The sequence below is a fragment of the Stegodyphus dumicola genome, chromosome 4, assembly GCF_044657685.1.
Source record: "Stegodyphus dumicola isolate Sdum_Otavi_A_Nest chromosome 4, ASM4465768v1".
In the NCBI taxonomy this organism is placed as follows: Eukaryota; Metazoa; Arthropoda; class Arachnida; order Araneae; family Eresidae; genus Stegodyphus; species Stegodyphus dumicola.
Genome location: NC_140771.1, coordinates 81899425 through 81923838, shown reverse-complemented (window position 1 = coordinate 81923838; position 24414 = coordinate 81899425).

Below are 24414 nucleotides of genomic sequence, written 5' to 3'. Positions count from 1 at the left end.
AAGTACCTTACCATCTCAGGGATGAATTAGATAGGCAGGTGGCAGAGCTGCTTGAAGCCAACATCATTCAAGAAAGTGACAGCCCTTACAGTGCTCCTGTTTTATTTGTTAAGAAAGCGGATAACACCTACCGTTTAGTCACTGACTTCCGCAAGTTGAATGAGAAAACGATAGAAGACAGTTTTCCTCTGCCTTCCATGATTGAATTGATAGCACAGTTAGGAGATTCGAATTATTTTTCCACACTTGATTTAACTTCAGGGTTTTTCCAGATGAAAATTCATCCTGATGACACCTTCAAAAGTGGTTTCTCGACTCCTTCTGGGCACTATGAGTGGTTACGAACACCTTTTGGCATGCGAAATGCTCCTAGTTCCTTTCAAAGGTTGATGTCTATAGTTTTGGCCAATCTTTCACCATTAAAAATAGGGATTTACATAGATGATATTGTCATTGCTTCTAAACCTTTTGATGAACATTTGGAAAAATTGAAGTTAGTTTTTGATAGACTAAAACAGCATAATTTAAAACTTAAACCTTCTAAATGTCATTTTCTGAAAGAACAAATTACGTATTTGGGATATAAAGTTACCAAGGGTATTATACAGCCTGATGATAAAAATTTAAAGACCATTCATAGTTTTATTGCACCTAAAAATAAGAAAGAAGTTAGGCGATTTTTAGGCCTTATTGGCTTTTACAGAAGGTTCATTCCAAATTTTGCCCAAAAGGCACTTCCTTTAACTCAGCTCACTAAAGATAAAGTTCCATTTTATCGGTCACATGAAGCTCAGCATGCTTTTGCTGAACTTCTGAATGAACCCATTTTGGCTTTACCTAATTTTCTTAAACCTTTTTCCTTGTGTACAGATGCTTCTAATTATGCATTGGGTGCTGTCTTGTGTCAAGAAGATTCTAACGGTTTCCAACATCCAATTTGTTATGCTAGTAAAAAATTAAAAGGTCCTGAAACACGTTATAGTACTGTAGAGAGGGAAATTTTGGCAGTTGTTTGGGCCACAGCACATTTTAGACAATATCTTCTTGGTAAACCATTTACAGTATATTCTGATCAAGCTTCATTATCTCATGTTTTAAAACTTAAAGATCCCACTTCTAGAATTGCACGTTGGATTATGGGTTTATCCCAGTTTGATTATAAGATTGTTCACAAACCAGGTAGATTAAATTTAACAGCAGACTATTTATCTAGAGCAGTAAATGTTACACAGTTAATTCAAACTTCCATTACTCCTGAATTGTTGGATTTTTCAAAAAAGAACAAGCTTCTGATCCTTCTTGCCAACAGATTGTAACTGATCTTAAGAATAATAAGTCTCCTACACCTAATTCTCAGATATTTTTTGTAAAGGAAGATGTTTTGTATTGCAAATACAAGAAACCCAAGTCACGTTGGCAGAAACAAGATAGACTAGTTGTTCCTAAAACACTAGTATTGAGAATTTTGCAGGAGCATCATGATTCTCCTACTGCTGCACACTCAGGCTATCACAGAACACTTCATAGAGTTCAAAAGTCTTTTTTCTGGAAGGGTATGCATAAACAGGTGCACAATTACATTAAGTCCTGTCACTCCTGTATCCAGAGGAGGGGTCATAGACCTGCTCATAAGGCTCCCCTTAAGAGAATGCCTATGGCTACCCGTCCCATTGAGCGAATTGCGATGGATATAGTGGGTCCCCTTCCAGTTACTACGGCAGGCAACAGATATATTTTGGTCGTAACTGACTATTTTTCACGATGGCCTGAAGCTTATCCTTTGCAGGACACTACATCCATATCCATAATTGAGAAATTAGAACAATTTATTTCAACTCATGGTATACCTCAGCACATTGTTACAGATAAAGGTACTAATTTTATTTTTCAAGCTATAATGGAAGTTTATAAGAAATTGGGGATTACTAAACATACTACTACGAGTTATCATCCACAGTCTGATGGTGTAGTAGAAAGATTAAATGCCACCTTAATTAATTCACTTAGCCACTTAGTTTCTCAAGCTCAGGAGGATTGGGATAGACATCTGCCTTTTGCCTTATTGGCACACAGAACTGGTCGTCATAGTGCACTTCAGGAATGTCCAGCTTTTATTTTATATGGCAGGGATTTGTGCTTACCAATTGATTTATTATTGCAAACCAATTTTAGAACTTATGATGACACAAACAATTATTCTAAAGATTTGGTTTTGAGATTACAAAAGGCTTTTAAATTAGTAAATCAGAATTTAACAGAGGCTGCTGATAAGCAAGAAAATTTACGTGGAAAGAATTCTCATGATAAGGACATAAAAGTGGGAGATTTGGTGTATTTATACACTCCAGTAGTTCAGCCAGGTATGGCTAGAAAACTCTCTAAATTGAATCAGGGACCTTTCAGGGTTATTGAGAAATTGACTAAAGTTAACTATAAAATCTCTTCAATTACAAATCCTGATCGGATTCAGACGATACACGTGGACAGACTCACGAAGGTACCAGAGAGAATTATTTTTCCCACACTTCAAAAGGATGACTCAATTTTGACAGATAATGTAAAGAACTCATCACACGATTCACCTTACCATCTAAGGCCTAGAGATACACATGGTTTTGTGTCGAAAAAGTGAAATGAAATATTTTGAGAAATAGTGTGTTTTGTATACAATTTTGGTTAAATTATTATTTGTTTCTGGTAATTGTATTCTTGCAGTCAAATTTTATAATCAATTAGTATAGTTGTTGTAGTCTTCTTGGCTTATCATTGGTCGAGTGTTGCATTTGGATTTTACATGTTTTGGCATGTGAGGTTGTGATCAAGTTGTCTTGGCTTGGAACTTTCTAGTCTCAATAGCCCAGGTTTGTTTTTTTGGAGGTTTTGCTGGGCTGGTCCCCGCTTTTCTCCTTTTCTTAAGTTCAAATTTTTTTTTCTCTCTCTCTTGAAATCCCTTAGCCATGGTAGTCGGGATTTATTTCGGTTAGAATTTTTGATAGATAGTTTTCCAGCCAACACTTCGTGGTGATTGTCTTCTGTTCTTCTTAGTGCAACTCGTTTTTAGTTTTCTTATGCCAAGGATTTATTAGTAGTTTAGTCGGCGCTGTACAGTCGCGGTGTTTACTCATTTGCCCTCTCGTATTGGTGGGGTGTCAGTTCTTAGGGAAGTGAAATTCTGTGTGTTAGGGAAACTTAGGATTTATACGGTACACTTTTTCCTTAAGCGTACTTTTGAGTTGATATTGTCACTTCAATGGGTGATTACAAGAACTAGTTTGTTTACATTTTGTGTCAAGCGCCGGTAGCTCTTGAATTGTCTGCTTTAAACACTCGTATACTCAGTGGTGTTTGTTTATTTACATATATTTTGTTTTACACACTTTTCACTTGATTTGCCTTTGGGGGGGTTTCGTGATTTTACATTTTACTTTTCACATTTTATTTTAGGGCGTGTCACGTGTTGTTTGACAACATTTTTATTTTGTTTGATGTATGTTTGTTGTGTGCCAGGGACACTTCTTGACCCTCTTACTCGGTTCACTAAAGGATTTGCTAACCATACAATTATGGTAGGATTTGGATTTGCTAACCATTGTTTTGGTAGGATTTATATTTGCTAACCATACAATTATGGTAGGATTGGATTTGCTAAACATACAATTATGGTAGGATTTGGATTTGCTAACCATTGTTTTGGTAGGATTTATATTTGCTAACCATGATTTATGGTAGGATTAATTATAAATAGGTATACGTATCCTTCTTTGTGATTAACATGTGGTACCATTATGTACTTTTTTTTCCCTCTTCGTCTTTAGTAACTTATGTAAAACTTTTCCATTGTCTGTGGATCCTAAAATTTTTTTGGCGAAGCCAAAAAAAATTTTTTTTCCCGATCATCGGAGGGATGTCGTGTAGCGAATTTAATTTAATTAAGTGATTCATAAAAATCAAAATTTTAATTTGTAATTATTCAAAATTTGAGCTACACAAGTTTGGTTATATTCTTTTTGGGCCTATTAATTCTAGTGTAACATATTTTGGCTTTCCGAGTTTACGCGAACTGCGTCTTCAATCTTGTACATGCAAACAATGGATAAGTATTTTTTCTACGTAATAAACTCAGTTTTTCATGTCAAAAATTAATTGGCTTTCTTAGTATTTAATATCATTAGTTGCAGAAAAATTAGCTCTTTAATTTGACATAACTTTCATTTTTCTAACTTTAATTGCATTTCAGTTATGAGCTTTAATTAGTAGATTTTTCTTCGTTTCGCTTGTGATTTAGTTAAAGGGGGATGAAATGCCTTCTTTCCGGTTGAAAAGTCACTTTTTGCGTGTTTTCAGCGTTCTTTCGTTGGGACCCTTGCAGGGTTGTTGAAATTCCTAATTTCCCCCGGTCACAGGTGGTGTTTATTTGGCGAGGGTTTGGCGACATAGATTTTCCGTTGAGGTTTCAAAGTAGTGGTTTTGGCGAGTTTGATAACATGAGGGTATGCTGTGGTTGCAACTATTTCAACTTTCGGCGAAGAATGGGTTGCGCCAACTTGGCAGCCCGGCGCTCTCCCTTTTAACGGGTTGTTTTGTGGGACGAGCGCACTTTTTACACTTTTTTTGCACTTTTTTACACTTTTTTTGCACTTTCGACTTACCATCGGACGCTGTCTCGTTGGCAGCTGAATTTTATTTTGGAAAATGCATTTTTCCGCCTTTGGATCTACGGGCCTCTTGCCCTGGAGTTTTGAACGAGGGACTTAGTTGCACGCATTATGACCTCGACTAAATTATATGCTCCTCATTGCCGTGCCTTAATATGTAAGTTACTCAAAGATAATTAAAATAGAAAAATGCAACGAAGGGTGATGCCTAGTACTAGTGCCGTTAAGAATTATTTGCCGCCCTGCAAGAGTCTTCTGCATCGCTAGCTCCGGGGTCGCTACTACATAATGCTACACTTCAATATTCTCTTCCATGAATACAGTTTTCATCTGCATCGCTAGCTCCGGGGTCGCTACTACATAATGCTAACTTCAATATTGGATTGGACATCAACGAGAACCTCGTTAGTGCTTCTTAAATCAATAGTAACTTCTGGACTTTTTGGAAAATTATCTACCTATGAACTCTTCTCATTTTCTACTACGCTCAGCAGCCGTCCTCCTTGGCATCTTGATAATTTTTAAATATGAGGGCATTTCTCCTCCTCCTGTTCACCTGCAGCCTGTATTTCAGCAGATAAGTGTTTTTTCTATTTGTTGGTCTGATATAAAAAAAAAAAAGGAAAAAATTATAATAGTTAATTCTTATAGTAAAGTATAATAGACATTTCTAATAAGTAATTCTAACAACTAAAATAGTTAATAGTGATTGAAATAACTTAATTAGTTGAATTAAAATTTTGTAGTTGAGTAAATTAACCTAATTCTAATGAAATCATTTTGTTGTCCATAAAGTAAATTATTAGATTGGCCAAGGAAATATATCCTTATTTAAATTAGTTAATTGAAACAGTGAATGTAAATTAGTCAGATTGGTTAAGGAAATATATTCTTCATTAAATTATTTAATTGAACTTGTGAATTTCTTTTTTGGTGAAGATTGATTGGTAAAGGTGTCATTATTTGAGCTTCTTTGCTCCTCTTAGGGATTAAATTGCTTGTAGGATGTAATAGCCTGTTTTAATTAACATATTACCCGGTTAAATCATTCTTTTGAAAATAGAAAGTTACTATGGACTAAATTGCTTGTAGGATGCAATAGCTTGATTTTAATTAACATATTACCCGGTTAAATCATTCTTTTGAAAATAGAAAGTTACTATGTGCAATAACCTGAATTACATTGGTATTGATTACTCTGTGTGAAATGTTTTTTTTTTGAATGTATAACCTGTTAATTATTCTTTTTTTTCTCCCCGGGGAGGGTATTGTTAATTTATCCAAAGTCTTATCTGATCATGTTTATCTGAATGTAATAGCAATAATAGTTTGATATTATTGAGTCTAAGATAGAAGAGATAGAAGTAATATTACTCTGTAGAGGTATGCATTTTGTAGAAAGCAATATTTTACTGCTCAGCTTGAATATAATTTGCTTACTAAGTTAATTCTGCACTGTGTAATAATCAATATGTTAACAGTTCTGATTGAATATTAATTGCCTACAAATTACTGGACTAAGTAACTCTTAAAAAATTTAATAAATATGCTCACTTTTCTAGATCAGTCAATGTTTATTTATTTCTTTTGTGTGTGTGCTCATGATTTTCACCCGTCTCATTCCCAAATTGATTTCAGGGTTAATCAGAAAACACAACGCAAATGTACAGGGCTTATTGATATGAGTATATTACTGTTAAAAAATTTTAAGTGTTATGTCAACAGAGTAGGAAACCTTTTAGGTACGAGACCTTTAGGAAACCATACAAAATTTGGTGCCATGACTTTTTAACGTAACAATTTCGTGAAAGGTATAATTATCGGGTATCACAAATGTGGCCGATCCTTAAGGGACATATCTAGCAATCTGAAGTACCCAAAATCGATAGTGGCCTATGTGATTAAGAAGTGGAAGCTGAGCGGTGATTGTCGGAATGTGCCCCGAGTCGGCAGACCAGCGAAACTGGGAGATAGAGACCGACGAGGGCTGTCCAGAGAAATTAGGAAAATCCGCACCCAACCGATGGCCCCCATCCGCGGAGTTTCAACAGGCATCCGGGAGTATTGTTTCAATGAATACCATCCGTAAGGAAGCACATCACATCTGCTTGGCTTTCATGGTCGTGCTGCTGCCCATAAGCCTTTGATCACAAAGTCCAACCACGCTGCTCGGTTAATGTGGTGCAAAGCACATCGGAATTGGACCGTAGATCAGTGGAAACGGGTTCTTTGGAATGACGAATCAAAGTTCACCCTTTACCGTTCGGATGGGAGGGTCTGGGTCTGGCGTCTACCTGGAGAACGTCTCCTGCCAGAATGCATTGTGCCAACGGTCAAGTTCGGCGGAGGTGGAATTATGGTCTGGGGGTGTTTCTCCTGGTATGGGCGGGTCCCTTGGTCCCCATTCATGGTAAGCTCAACTCCGATGCCTACTGCACTATTTTGGATGACAATGTGCTTCCTACGTTGTGGCAGTTTTACGGGTTGGACCCCTGTTACTTTCAGGACGACAATGCCAGCTGTCATGTTTCGACGTTAACCAAGGCTTGGTATGGTGCCAATGGAGTTCATCGAATGGACTGGCGTGCCCAGAGTCCAGACCTGAACCCTATCGAGAAGCTCTGGGACGAGTTGCATCGCCGAATTCAGGGGTGCACTAACCGTGCAAAATCGGTAAAGGAACTTCTATGTCTTCTCCAAGCCGAATGGAAGAAAATACCACTAGCTGTCATACAAAGACTTGTGGAAAGTATGCCACGGAGGGTCCACGCTGTAATTACCTCTCGTGGAGGCTCTACCAACTATTGATTTTGAATACAGTTAGTTTTCCTTTTCTATCACAGGTGTCCAAATACTTATTGGTAGTCAGTGTATAAGCGGTCAGCATTTTTCTCACAGTTGAAATAAAAAATCTGATGTGTACACCACATGACTTCCTTGTACGGAATACTAAATTATACGCATTTTATTCTTGAGCTTCATTTAAATTGATTGGATTGAATTAAATCTATTTCGTCGACAGCGCATAAACCACAATAGAATAAATGCACTCTTTAAAATTCACTATATTTGTTTACTATAACGACACTCTGAATGCACAAAATTTATATCATTTGAAGAATTATTGTTGCCACATGTTCTATTCAAATACTATAATAAAGCTAAAACGATGTATGAAAGAAATTAAGCAAACAAAATAGAAAAGAAACAGTTTTTCACAGACGATTTAGTATTTCTCATTCAATTAATTCAGTTCTCACTTCGCGACAAGGCAAAAATACATAAAAACTCAAAATATCTGCATTAAAAATTACGAAGTACATAAATCTTAAACACTTATGTCCTCGAAAAAATTCCAGAAAGGATTAAGCATGATTTAATTCGCAATAATAAATGAAGGCGTTATTTTTGTGTTGCGAAGCTTAGTCTCTCTAGATTGGCAACGAATCTACAATTCTGCTGTTTCAGATGTAAACAAACATGTCCGCCATGTTATTTAAAACTTAACCGCACTTAAACAGGTTTTAAATTGTTGATAATTGTATAAATATTGCTTACAGAATTACGAAAGTCATAAAATCCTTAACCGGAAGATAAGAACTACATAATTCAGTCATTTTTAAAGCAAAAAATGTATAATTTACAAAAATATAAGAGTAAAGAAACTGAGATTACTGAGCCGGGTATCAGAGTGAATATATATATAAATATATTTATATACGTTTGGTGCGGCCGATTGCAACCAAAATACGAGGTGCACATCTACATGTTATGGCAGTCCTATATACAAAATTTCAGTTTTGAGGCTACTCGTTTTTGAGTTATGCGAGATACGTATGTACGCATGTACGTACATACGTTCGTACAGACGCCACGAAAAATTCTCTTCAGAATTCATTTTAAAGCAGGTTTATAATTTTTTTGGAGGAAAAGAGTCTTTTATTCTGTCCTTATGTGCAGATATCACGCAAAAACATCGTTAAATTGCATTCGATAGCGGTCAAAATGGATATTTTCGTTGAAATATGTTGCCTGAAACTTTTCGCGATTACAATACTTCCTTTTTACTTCGTACAAGGAAATAAAAAGAGAAGGACCCGACTGACCGACGAACATCTTCAATCTGTGATGAAGATAATTTCGAGGGATTTCTCTCCAACGGCTACAAACTTCATCAGAACTGAAACGTTATCAGGTGTCTAGCTGTTGGAGGAGATAAAGAAGTTCATAATTATTTACACACAATTACGCCGAAGAAACGCGTCAAAGAAATATTTAATAAATGAAAGAGACTAGAATTTCGTTATCTATTCTCAGGCTTTGTTCCACTTGAGAAGGTTTCTCTGAAAACTTAGAAAATATTCAAGGCTTTGTTTATTTTCTTTTAAATTAAAGTAACTTATCTAATGATTAATTAAACAGTTGAGGAATATTTGAAATGAATATCAGGCTGAAAATATAAATTTAGTTGTCAATGTATTTTAATTACAAACCAACAAAAATGCTTTGCAGGTACAAAACTTCAACTTTCAGACAGAAAATAAATATAAATTTGAATTTTTGTTTGGATATTATTATGATTATATTATGCATGGTGTAATAAAAGCTAGTAATATTTAAAAGTTATTTAAAATATTATTAATTTGTTAGCAAAAATTGTTCATTAAAATATATTGACCCGTTAGCTGTCTTTAGATCGGCCATGCGGCCCGTATGTAAGTTGAGTTTCAGACCCTGTGTTGAGATATAGTACATAGTAACAGATACTAATACATAATAATATATAATCTTATTTGAATCCTTTACTGCATCTGAAGTAATCCAGTGGTCTGAAACTCAAATGGCATGCGGCCCGAATGCGCGATCTGAAAACAACTTATGAGCCAGAATGATTTTTTCTAAGCAAAATGAAATTGTTATAAAAAAACAAGAGCTATTGTAGTTAATGTTTTTCATTTCTCATACTAAATATTTACCGAAATATACATAATCAATATTAATAACAACGCAAAGAAAAACATTCATATTTTTATTTATTTTCTGTCTGAAATCTAAAGTTGAGTATCTGCATGACATTCTTGTTGGTTTTATATTGTAATTCAAACATATTGACAGGTAAATATCAATATCTCAGACAGACATTTATGTCAAGTAATTTTAATATATTGAATTGAAATGAAAATTAAAGAAATTACGAGAACTCTCTAACTTTTCAGAGAAAACTTTCCAAGTGGGACAAATAGTAATGCAAATCATGTTAACTCCGAAAAATTTTGAAATCTTTGCAACAAAGTCTATATTTGCAAGAAGTATATAAATGAAATATATTCGCGGCCGCATAAAATTGCATACGACACCTGAGCTTCCAATTTGAGAGTAGTGATCTAATCAATCGTAAGATGATGCAATAATATAATATTCATGTGTTTTTAATTTTCAGAAATCACGCATGACAACAATCGTGACGGCTAAGCGGTTTTGAATTGTGCAAGATAACTCCTATTTACATACGCATAGACGTCATGAAAAAATACATTCTGATTACATTTTGAATCCCATTTTATAATACGCTTTGAAATTTAGAGTCCTTTATTTTGCGCGTACACACAGATGTCAGATTGTCATAATATAGCCAGAATGGATTCAGGAATGGTCAAAATTGAGATTTCCACTGAAATCTGAAAGCCGAAATTTTTCGCGATTACAATATTTTCTTTACTTCGTAGAAGGAAGAAAAAGGTAAAATGCATTTATTTTCATTTATTTCAAGTCGCCATTAAGCAAGAATTAAGGAACATATAATATTTAATTTGAGTACTTATGTGTTATCACCTTAGAAAACATCACCAATTCACCACTTTTAAAAATGTGCCCAGCTGTCGCAAATCTGCACAGAGCACGGTTGCCTAAAGTGTGGTTATGTCAAGCAACATTTGCCATTTTCGTATACGTTCTTTCTAGTTGTATTCCAAAAGTTTTTGTAAAGATATCGTTATATTTGTTGTAGGTACTTGTATAATTTACTGAGAATGGAAGAAACTGTAGTAGAATTTCTGCAGAAATACAAAATTTTGCCACAAAATTGCTATAGGAAGCAGTGACGAGATGCATTTGGTAGATAGCGAGTGATGCCAATGTTTGCGCGATGCTGACTCTGTGCAATTCTCTGATGCTTCTTAAGATCATTGTGTACATGGTATCATTGTGTACATGGATCAGAAAACAGATAATTGTGTACATGGGCAAATGAACACCGGAAGAGAAATTATAGAAATATTTGACGAGGCTTTTTAATGTATAATTCTTATTTGATAATTAAAACTTCTATTTTAAATTGCTGAAGTGTATTTTTTATGCATTTATAATGTTTGCTTACTTACCATAAATGTGTTTCAAAAATGTTCACTAAAGTCGCCAGGTTTCACCTGATAAGTAAGTTTCACCTTTTCATGTGTAAAAATTTGTCAAAGTATGCCAGGGTCGTTGCTTTGATATGTTAGTAGCTCTATTTACATACTGCAAAACTTATCTCATTTTGTGAAGCTTCATAAAAGTGAATAAAGCCGTACAAATAAAACAACACAAAAGAAAACGTTAATGATAACGTACCAAGCACAGAAGGAGTAGTAAAGGCAGAAACAAAAGCGCAGAAACAGTAGTAAAGTGGAAAGGCAGAAAGAGTAGTAATTACTTAAATATGACTCTTAATAATGCATAGAATAACACTATCAAGCAAAAGTTTTAGAATTACATTGTTTAATATGATAATTATGGCTTTTCTAAATTATATATATTTCAGAAAAGGAACTGCTCTTCCCTTTGCGATGTATGTGTCTTACTTTCTTTCAGACGTAAAATAGTAATAGCATTGTCAGAGAAATGTGTCGTACATGCTTTGTCTTTAACTTAACTGAAGCACCGAAATGAAACTAGGAACTTTTACTAGGAAGGACAAACTCGAAATTAAATGTCCCATCCAATCTGAGGACACGTAGAATGCTGTTCATAAAAAATAAATAAGACGCAACTGATGGTTCTGCTTCCAAAGTAAACCGAATTTTTGCAACAATCAAGAGAGTAACTTTGAAAAGAATTCGAGCGGAAGAAAAAGACTTTCCTTTAACTCTAAGTAAACGATTTACAAGAGACTGAATCCACATAACTCGAGAGAAGGTGGGAAAAAATCGTGTTATATACTTAAAATGTCACAATGGGGACTTTCGTATTTCTTTGACATCATTTTCCTAAGCAGAATAAAATTTTCTTTATTATATTTTAGAATATTGGGAAAAGAAAATGTGAAAAAGGACATTTTTTTTAAAAATGAGCAGCTGTTTGGAAATGACAATGCAATGAAGTGAGGCGAATTTTTTAAAATTCGATTTAAACATTTAAATGATTTTTCGTACATGTCTTGATTTAACGAACAGACTAAAATTCTCAGCAACTTACTGTTTACGCCATTGAATTTAATGAAATTTATATTAAAATTTTAACCGCATTTATAATTTTTTGCGAACTTTTGAAAATTCTTGATTTTTTCTTCTGTTTGACATTTATGATTTTAAAATTTCAGCACCTAAAAATGTATCAGTCCCAAAATTTTGAACTTTTCGCAGATCATAACTTCACACTATTTCAAATTAAGAATGATAAAAATGTATTAATTTAGCGATTTTCCACAATTTTGTAAATAAGTATGCTGCAATGTGACACAAAATCGTTTCTATCTTCATTGCTGCTTAGTAAACATATTTTCAAGGTTATGATATTACCGCATCATAATAAAACCTAACGCGGCATTTTTAATTTTTCCCATTTTGTGGGCTTATGTGTATTTTTCTTACCCTTTCATTTTAAGACTTGATTTTCTTAATTTTATGGGTGTACATATTATAGTAATGGAACTTATCTCAACATCCAAAAATATATCTGTTATAAAGATCTGAGATTTTCAAAGGTTATAAAAGAAAACACTCGAAAGCTGTTGATGTAAAGAGTCTGATAGGGAAGGGTAATGTTTTCAGAAGTGATCTTGAATTAGTGAAAACTGTTTACGAATGCGAATACTAAATGGTGAACATTTTTTTTCAGTACGATTTAGATTTTTCTATTTAATACTGAAACGATTTTACGTACGTACCTTCATTTAACGAAAAAATTAAACTAAAAATCTCAGAATTTTACCGCCTCCACCATCGTGAAAATCTTTTCAACGAAGTTTATATGGAATTTTCAACATATTTTCTGATTTCTTTGGCAAAATCGTCGGATCTTTTCTATCATTTCACGTAAACAATTATTAAAAGAAAAAGAATGCTTATTTATTAAAGGGAAATCATTTTTCGCTTTAATAATTTTACTAATAGCGTGTTAACAAGACGAAAAAGATGAAATTAAAAAATATTTTTTATAAAAAAGGCATTTAAGCATTAAGCATTTTTAAGCTTCATTAGAGCAGAAAAGATCTTTTAAGTAAAATTCGTTATCAAATTTTTAACATCATTTCTGAAATTGTGGCGAATTTTAGAAAGTTACTTGACTTTATTCTGCTATTTGATGTTTATAATTTTAAAATTTCAACATCTAAAAGTGTATTCATTACAAAATTTCGAACTTTCCACAGGGAACAAGCTATCCGTTCTCTTTTAAAACAAGAATGATGAACAAATGTTAATTTGACGATATTCTTCACTTTTTTAAGAAAACAGACACTATTTAAATATTTAAATCAGAAATGGAAAATATGGTATCTTTACTTCGTCATTGTTGGGAAACATACAGTGTACTCTCCATCATCCGGGCGCGGATTAGACAATTTATGGATTATCCGCGCGTGGGTACCCACGCACGCACGCTCAGCATTACGCGAGAGAGCGTGTAGTAAAGAAACAAAAATGTGCAAGACCGAGCGTGCTTTAAAAAGTGTTGCAGGTTCTACATGTAAATAGTTGAAGGCATCATTTCTGCTGATTACTGGGATTTCTTTTTTTTTGGGGGGGGGGCGTTATAACTCAGAATGCACAAAAATTATATCATCAGAAGAATTATCTAATCGTTGCCACATGTTCTACTCAAATACTATAATAAATCTAAAACGATTTATGAAAGAAATTAAACAAATAAAAAATAAACAGTTTTCCACAGATGATTCAGCACCGCTTATCTAATGCGCATGCGGTACCCGTAAACATTTTGTTCTATCTGAGACAGACTGACGACGCTATTTGCTGCTAATACTAAGCACTTTTATTTCCTCGAATTTCATTAGATGTATATTTCTCTCTCACTCCGCCTCAAGGCAAAAGTACATAAAAACTCAAAATATCTTCATTAAAAATTGGAAAATATAAAACACCTGTTGAGATATTTGTAATCGCATTCTTATGGGTTAATAGAAGTATAGCTTTCTGTCACGTCCGATACATTCATTAGCTTTCAGTCAGGTCCGAATTATTCTGAAACTTAATCCCATTCTTTATGTTATTTTTGATTGGTTATTCATTGTGTCTTGTTCATGATTTGCTAAACCATGATCTGTTGGAAAGTTATATATATGACCTCTGTAACCGCTTATCTCTTCCAACTTACTGCCTCCAGCAGTTTAAATTTCGCCTTCTTTAATGCCAACGGAGTTCGCGGCTAGAACACTGAGATCATAAACTTTCTTAATTGCCATGACATTGATATTTTCTTAATTAACGAGACACATCTTCGAGCTAGTGATAAATTTAACATCCAAGGTTATAGAACCTTTAGAAAAGACAGAGAAAATAACAGGGGTGGTGGCACCCTGATTCTCATCAGAAGACACTTGCAGGCCACCTATTTTAATCTCCCAAGTTCTAGTAATATTGAAACTACTGCCATCATAGCTCACTCTCGCACTAATGAACCTATTGTGATTATTTCTGCTTATAATCCCCCGGGACATAATATCAGCAACAGTGACATGAGCATCTTTAGCGGCATTATGCTTCCCACAATACTAGCCGGAGACTTAAACGCGAAGCATCACTCCTGGAACTCTCGACGTGCAAATGCAAACGGGAACTTCCTTCATAATTATGCCCTTACAAATGATTTAAGTATCTTTGGACCAACGGATCCCACCAGATACAGCCATACTGGCAGCGCTGAAGTTCTTGATATTGTTATCACAAAAAATATTGCACAAATTCCCTTCCTACAAGTTTCACACCAGCTAACTTCCGATCATCTCCCTGTCAGATTTACTTATTACGGCTTTGAAAAAAATATTCCACTTAGAAAAATCACAAACTGGGATAAATTCATTCATTCTCTGGAAAAACTACCAGCGCATCCTGCTTTAGCCGATATTACTGACATTGAGTATCAAATCACTAAGGTCAATAATTGTATAAAAAGTGCTCTTGACAAATCTACTAAATATGAAGAACATAAAAAAGAAAAACTTCCGGATGACATTATTGACAAAATTAAGGACAAAAATCGCACCGCTAAAATTTGGCGCCGTACTGCTGATCCTAATATCAAAAGAATTCTTAACAGAAAAAATAGGAATATTAAAAATCTTCTAAGTGAATACAGATCTGATAGTTGGAATAATGTATTAGACTCAATGGACTTCAACCCTGATACAGTGTGGCGTATTGGGAAAGCGCTCAGAAAAACTCATAGCGACAACATTGGACCGTTGCACACCGATACTGGAATCGCATATTCTGAAAAAGATATGGCAGAAGTTCTTGCAGCACACCTTGAAAAAACCTTCACGACAAATAACTCACAAGATGAAGATATAGAAGAGGAAGTTTTTAATTTCATCATTCACCTTCCTGATAGAACAGATGGACAGCATATTGGTTACACCTCGCCCATTGAAATTCAAAACATTATAAAAAATCTGAAAAATAGAAAGGCCCCCGGCTACGACGGGATAACAAATAAAGTGCTCAAAATTCTCCCCAAGGGATATATTGTCCTAATTACCAACATAATTAATGCCTGCATAAGGCTTAACTATTTTCCGCAGCAGTGGAAAATGTCACATATCATTACTTTTGTTAAACCTGGCAAAGATCCAAAAAATGTTAACTCTTATCGCCCAATTAGCCTGCTTCCAAGTCTTAGCAAAGTTTTTGAGCGAGTTCTACAGAAACGGCTGACGAGACACTTGGAAGATAGAGGGATAATTCAAAATGAACAGTTTGGTTTTCGCCCACAGCATAGCACAGTACATCAACTTCTCAATGTTACTGAATTTATTGCCGATTCCTTTTCCAAAAAAAAATACTATTGCAAGCTGTTTCCTAGATTTAGAAAAGGCATTTGACAAGGTGTGGCATGAGGGACTCCTCTTTAAGCTACACCTTGCTCATCTGCCTATAAATTTTATCAAACTAATGCAAAGTTATCTAAAAAATCGCAATTTTCATGTCAAAATCAATAACACTTTATCCTCAAGAAAAAGAATCAAAAGCGGCGTCGCCCAGGGAAGTGTTTTGGGGCCAATTCTCTTTAATATCTTTACTAATGATATGCCAATCCCACTAAATTCAAAACTTGTGAAATATGCAGATGACACCGCTATTTTTACAAAATCTTTAAAACCACAGTTTGCCGTAGACAAATTAGAAGAAGCAGTTAACATCATCGCACATTACCTCAAATCTTGGAAACTTAAAGTCAATCCGGCTAAATGTCTAATTCTGCTCTTTAGAAGGTATAGAAAATTTACTCCAGTAAACGTAAATATAAAGATAGAAGATCAGCCACTCCCCGTCGTCAATAGTACTAAATACCTGGGTGTCATTTTCGATTCACAACTCCTCTTCAAGGAACAGACTGCATATGCCTTACGGAAAGCTACAGTCGCAAAAATGGCTCTGTACCCTCTCATCAAAAGAGACTCAAAATTAAACATTCAATTAAAGAAAAGAGTTTACATGATGCGGATTAGACCGACACTACTTTACGCAATTCCCATATGGGCTACAGTGTTCAAAACGTACAGACACAAGTTACAAGTCTTTCAAAACAAGATTCTAAGAGAAATAGTTAATTCTCCTTGGTTCGTTAGAAATTTGCAAATACACAAAGAATTAAAAATCAGACCAATTGCTGACCAAATTATTTCAACCTGCCACAACTTTTATAGTAAAATTGAACAGTCTCAATATGATCATATTAAGGAACTAATCAATTATGATCCAACACTTGAAAATGCTGCTAAGCGTCCTAGGAGCATTTTTCATAATCCAAGGTGGTGAAACTTGTAAATAGCTGTACATACTGTAAATATTTCCCCACTAGAGACTTTTGTGTTTTTTTCAACTTATTTAGGACTTAAAAAAGCTCAGTGGATTACTACTTTATATCATTATTTTCAAGAATTTTATATTTCATTAGTGTTCCTATAAAAAGACTTTGTTAGGGACACACAAACTGACTTAATTATGTGTGTTTCACCATCCCGCCTTCTAAACTGTGACTTATGCTGAAATATTGTGTCTTTTAAAATTACAAGTGTTTCTTAAAAAGTGTGTTTATTCCAGGACTTTGTACAGGGTGAACTGTTTGTGAATACTGTTAATTTATATGACTTTAACATTTCTCGTACGAGAACTCTTGAAATTCACCAGAAATATGTTACTGTTGACTTATTCCTCATTTGAGCCGCTCCCACCAGTATAATTACGATCCATTTCATTCTGAACCTGTTTCAAAAGCATACTTAATTTAAATTACTTAATGTTTATTTTTTCAAATGCTTTATTAAGCAAACTTTTCAGCTAGTTATATCTTTCGTCACAGCTCGAACAGCTCCCAGATGCTTTTTCACTCTACATACCTTTGTATTTGCTTCAGCTTCGCCTAGTAGGCGCGGCGTTACACGCCCATTTTTGCAATCATATATACCAACGCCTAAAGGCATTTTTTCAAAAGCGGTGGTTAAAGCAGCAGAGGCTGCTAATTGCCTCCTAACCATTCAAAAGACAAGACAAGACAAGACAAGGCTTATCTCTGCTGGCTCGTGTGCTGGAGCTCGCCCAGTCGACTGTTGCTCTCGCTCATCGGCCCCGATACTCTCAGTTCGGAGGCTGCTCTCTCGAGTACTTCTTAACTGCGCATTTAGTTGATAAAACGTTTTTTCCTTCATTCCTAATTTTTCGGACGTTTTGACTTCTCAAGTTGGATCGCTATCTTGGATAAGGATTGTTCGAGACTTGGTGAATTGAAAGGAGGCCTGGCGGTTTTGGATCGCTTTGGTAAGAATTCTATCTTTTGTTTCTTGACGCATTACCGTGCCAACGCAGCCCGTTAGCAGCTTAGGTTATGGATACGGATGTAACGGATTAAAGCGGCTACGTGAGTATTACCCAGGAGTAGAAGATTACACAATTAGAGACAAACTAATGCAGGAGTTAGACGCCCTTAAACAAAACAATTGCCCTGAAAATGATGCTAGGCTAAAAGATTTAAGCGAGCATATTGCTAGTATTACTATCAGTATGGAAAAGGATAATAAAGAAAAAACGGAAGGAGATCCACAAACCCCAAACTCATCCCAAAAAATGGAAAAGGGAAATATTTTAATTAGAAACGCAAGCGGCAAAAAACGTAAAAAGCAATCCACCGATAAAGAAGGATTTGTTACCCCGCGCGTTACGCACAAGCGTACACTATCAAATGAGGAACAGGAATACCCATCTCAAAAAAATAAATTCGATCAGTTAAATGCTGATGACAAAATGGATGATGATAATGACGAACCATTCATTATGCCAAAAAAGACCGCTGGTCACATTCCCCCCATCGTCCTCGCAGATTTTGCAGGAAGTTGGGACAAATTAAAAGTTGAATTTGAAAATGATTTAAACATAAAAAAATACACCGGCAATCTGTCAGGCGGCAGACTGACAATCAGAGTATTTGAATCAGATCACTATAGAACCATTCCTTCATTGCTAAAAAAGCGAGAAATTCCATTTCACACCTTTAAGCTGAAATCAGAAAAGCCAATAAAAGCCATCACTGAGAAACTCCCCAAAACATCTGACATTGAGATTCTAAAACAAGAAATCTTGAATTTAGGAATCCCCGTTGAAGAGATGAGACAGATAACTGCCAAAAAAGATGGAGAAATTATTAAATTACCGGTTTTCTTAGTCTAATAATTATGTGCATCTCCAACGTCAGATGATGGTGGTTCAGTGGGTTTACTAATTTTAACACTTTTACGTTTTAATAATATTTTAATTACTATATACAGAGCGTATTCTTAGGCCGCCGCCTTCAACATGAACAAACTTTATTCTCTACAACTAAGCGAGCAACAGCGCCCTCTAGCCTTTTTCTTCAAATTACACAACACTCCCCACCTGAACTCGGTGGAGAGTTCATCTTTCAATAATATATTCTAGAATATACAATTAATATTTCGACAATAATCCTGGAGAAATGGTTAAATATAACAAACATGCATACATAATTATAAGCACATAAAATTTTACAAAACATTAAACGATACCTATCAGCAAGGTCAGGAGAATCAAACCTAAAAGTACAAAATACAAACATTAGTTAAGTTCCATATTATATAACAATTGTATAGGCCTTTTTAAGGTACCAGTAGGTGTTTTAATTATGCAAGATCTTATTTTACCATCTCTGCCTGGCATTAATTCCAAAATTTGCCCTATTGTCCAGAGATTTCTGGGATGTTAATTGATTAGCAGGGCAGAGATAGTAATCGTCTACCAACCAGAAATTGAGAGGGCGTTAGTGGAGAAGGTTCATTGGGATCGGTAAACACGTAGGTAATTGGTCTACAATTAATCATTGCCTGGATTTCAAGCTCTTTCACAGTAAGGGATGCTCGACCAATAATTTTATATAAGCTGGATTTTATGGTTCGTACCATACGCTCCCAAAACCCTCCCCACCATGGACCCCTCTCAGTAATAAATTTCCAATTTATGCCTGTAGCAGAAAATAATTCTTTCACAGATGAGTCACTCAAAGTTTTAAAAATATGTTTTAGTTCTTTATCAGCTCTTTTAAAGTCTTGGCATTATCGGAGTACACGGTGGTACACAGTCCTCGGCGAGCTAAAAATCTTCGGAAAGCTAGCAAAAAACTTTCAGTGTTGAGATCAGTTACTATCTCTATATGTAAGGCACGAGTGACCGCACACGTTAACAACAGCATGTAAACTTTACCTTGCCTGTCTTTCATAAAAAATGGAACGGCGAAGTCCAACCCGGTCACAGCAAATGGAGGCGACTCTTGAATTCTGTCTGGAGGAAGTGAAGCGATATCCTGTACCCCAGGACGAGCACTATATCGTTTGCATATCACACATTTTCTGATGATAGTCTTAACACGCTGTCTTCCCTTAATGATCCAATATTTGTCTCTGATCTGAGTTAGTGTCGAATTAACTCCAGCATGGAATACCCTTTCATGCGAGTCCATGATGATCAACTCGGTAAACTTGCATTTTGAAGGTAATAGAATAGGATGTTTTAAATTCGCGTGACAGTCTGCAAATTGAATGCGACCTTTCAACCGAAGAATTCCCTCCTCATCAAGCCTTGGACTAAGGGAGTAGATGGAAGAATCGAGAATTGATTTTTTATTTGATAACTTAATTATTTCCGCTTGATACGATTCTCGTTGCGTAATTTTTACCCAATAATGTTCAGCTGCTTTAATCTCAAAAGCACTTAAAGGTCCATTCCCTGTAGACCTTTTCCGAAGCCTCCCAATAAATCTAAATACATAGGCAGTAATTCGAAGTAATTTTCCTAAAGAACTGAATTTTTCTATATGCAAAATTGGGGATTCATTGTTAATTACAGGTGCAGTCAAAATAATACTTTTTCTTAACTCCAACGATTCTGAATTTGGTTTTAATTTCTTTTGTTTTGGAAAGTTTTCAATAGGAAAACGTAACCAGTGTGGCCCATGCCACCACAAATCATTCTTAATTAGTGACTGAGCACTAATTCCTCGAGTTAGTAAATCGGAAGGATTTTGTTTCCCTTCGCAATGGTTCCACAATTTTTTGTTGCATATACTCTGTATTTCTGTAACACGATTGGCGATAAATGGTTTCCAATTATTTGGCGAACCTTTAATCCAAGTAATGGCGATTTCGGAATCACTCCAAAAATAAACATCCTCAATTAAATCACCAAACAATTTTTTCAAATATTTATACATTCGAGCAGCCATGAGTGCTCCCATTAACTCTAAACGAGGAAGCGTGATTGCTCTTAAAGGTGCAACTCTGCATTTCGACATGATAAAGGAAGTTTTAATTTTAGAATCACTCGTACAATATCTGAAATATGCGATGGCCCCATATGCTTTAGGACTAGCGTCCGAAAATAGGTGAAGGCTTATATTCATTGGATCGTCATCAAAGAAATTTCTCTGTATCGATATTTCAGTTAAATCATTAAGTTCCTCCCGCCAAATGTTGAATTTGTCCTTAATCTCTGCAGGAAGAACGTCATCCCAGTCAGAACCGGAACACCAGATTTCTTGCATAATAATTTTTGCCCGAATAACAAAGGGTGCAATAAATCCGAATGGATCGTATATTTGGGCGATACTTTGTAAAAGTTTCCTTTTTGTAGCAAAATCGTTTCCAGTAGAAAAGTCAATTAAATTTTTTAAATTTAAATTTATATCGTCTTCAATGGAATTCCAAATCATGCCTAAGAAATTCGATTCACTAGTTAATTTGTTATCTGATTCCTTAATCCCATTTGAGACCCATAAATCGTTTAATGCTTTAGAATTAGTTCTTAATTTTCTGAAATTCATCCCAGCATCCTTAAATATATTAACCGCATCTACAGATAACCGATATGCATCTTCAAGCGTTCCTGCTCCAAAATATAGGTCATCGACATAGACAGAAGAATTTAACATTTGGAAACTATCCTGCATTTTATCTTTATATTTTCGAATGTGATATTTTATAGTGGCGGCCAAAATGAAAGGAGATATAGTCAAACCGAAAGCTACGCGACACATTTGCATAATCTTAAAGGAGTCATTATTTTCATTAAACCAAAGAAACTTTAGAAATTTTCTATCACCTTCAGCAATTCCTATCATCAAAAAGGCTTTTTCAATGTCTCCACAAAACGCTATCTTAAACTTACGAAAATTTAACATAATGTCTAGTATATTTGGATTTAGATTAGGTCCCGATTCAAGGCAGTCATTTAACGAATTCGTGTCCTCTGTCCTTGAGCTAGCATCGTACACAATTCTTACCTTAGTAGTTTCACTAGGTCGTATCACTGCTCGGTGCGGCATAAAATATCCCAAATTTGTATCATTATTTGGACATTCCTCCACAATTCCTTCTAATATCTGGTTCTCAATTATATTTTTATATTCCTGAAAAATCTCCGGAGTTTTACTTAGTTTATTGTGAAGGTTTGAGAATCGTTTCTTAGCTACCTCAAAATTATTTCCTAAATTATTCGGACTGTATTTCCAGATTAAATTTGCCTCATATCTTCCGTTTTTAAACTGCAAATTTCTTTCAAACTGGTCTACTATTTCGCAGTCAATATCGGAATAATCATCAGAATTATTAATTCCCATATGTTCTAATTCCCAAAAACCTTTTAAATCTTTCAACACAACAGTGTTTGTCATTACCGCTAAATTTTCAGAACAATTTTTGTTTGTTTTATTTTTCTCGATTCCTGCGGCAACCCAACCAAACACAGAACTGACTGCGTACAACCCTTCAGATATTTTAATTCTTTCAGAATAAACTACATTCCAGAATTCATCCCCTCCAATTAATATCTCAACATCTATGTTATTTTTTCTTGCGCAATCGGCGATCTGTAACCCCATATGCTCCATGAAGTCTGCAATTTGTTTACTAGGCACACTGATGGACGCCGAGGAAATAACATCCGAGATCAAACATTCAATTTTTATTTTATTATTTTGTTTCCAATTCTGAATTTCGATTTCAACGACCGGATAGGAATGATTCATTGCCTTCGTCGCACCAAATGAATAAACAGAAAGTCTTTCATAACCGATTGGAGTAAGTTTTAAATGGTCGGCCAATTTTTTCGTTATAAAGGATCTGTGACTGCCTTGATCAAGAATTAATCTAGTTAATTTTGATTTATACTTAGAACAAGCATAAACTGTACAAGTTTGTAATAATATTTCCCTGGCATTACAGTCATTATTATTATCACCTTGAGGAACAGAAGCAATCAATTTTAAGTTTTGAACTTTATTTCTTTCCTCAGAATTCAAAGTCAGAGATTCAGTTTCATTTTTGGAATAACCTTGTTCCGACTTTTTGTTTACAAGGGATTTATTAGTACAAATCGATTCATTGTGATACATACCGCCACATTTATTACATTTAGTTTTATTTCTGCACCTTTTTGAAGTATGGAATTTTTTAAAACAAGAAAAGCAGCGGTTTTCGGATCTTAGTTTCTTTAATTTATCAGAAACATTCACTTCGCATTTAAATGACTCGTGCAAATTATCACGAAAGATGCATTTTCGGTTAACTGCAGTATGAAATGCAGCCGTGGGTGTATTTTTTACATATTTTCTAGTTTCATATTTTGATTGATCGACTCGCGGAGGCACAGGATTTTTCCTTTCGTTTAATACTAGATTTGAAACTTCCCTGCATTCTATTTCCGTTTTAATAAATTGTGTTAATTCCGAAACTTCAACTTTATCTTTCGATCCTCTTTGCCGATTAAATTCCAAAACTAAATCGTCCGGAATTAATTTTAATAATATTGGAATTAATAAATGTCCATATGAGCCAGAAGTTACTTCTAAAGTTTCCAAATTACGAATCGAAACTTCTAATTCGTCATATAATTTACGTAAAGCCTTTACGTTAGCAGAATTTTTAACGGCTTCTAAATTGAGAATTTTATTCATGAATGAATTAATGATCAGGTCTTTTCGACCATATCTGTCCTTTAGTAATGCTACACAACTATCATAATTACTTTCTGTTAACTCAAAGCCTGACACAACATTCGAAGCTTGTCCCGTTAAGAATGTTTTTAAGTATACAAATTTTTGTATTTTTGAAAGCGTTTCGTTTTTATGTATCGAATTTCCGAAACTATTCCAAAATTCATTCCATTGTTTGGGGTCTCCCCAAAATTTATCAATCATTAATTTTGGTAATTTCAGCGTACTACTCCCACTAGAACTGGAACTTACATGCAAAATTCCATTACCACTAGACTGGTTTAAATCAGAACTTTGGGGATTCCTCGCTGGCGGTACTGCGGTAACCGTACCTAGAAACTGCTTAATTTGACTACAAGCAATTATACATTTGTCATTGTATTCTTCGCTTATACTACAATCTTCTTCAATTAAGTTAACATCAATTAACTCTTGTATTTCATCATCAAGCGTTCTCAAATTATTTTTCTTTTCGGTTAATAATTCAAACAATTCTCGTAATTCTTTAATCAAATTTTCATCCCCTTCAATTTTTAATTTATCTTCAATCACTTTACTTAACCTAGTAACAGACGATCTCAATGTGGAACGTTTACGTTTCAATCTATCTAACTTTTCTTCCATTTTATTTAATTTAAATACACCCACGACAGCAATAATAAATACTTACTAATGTACTACAAATAATCACTAAATAATTAATTTAAGATTTCCCTACCTTTATTTGGAATTCCATTGTCCCTCGAGTATGAAATATCCATTGAAATCG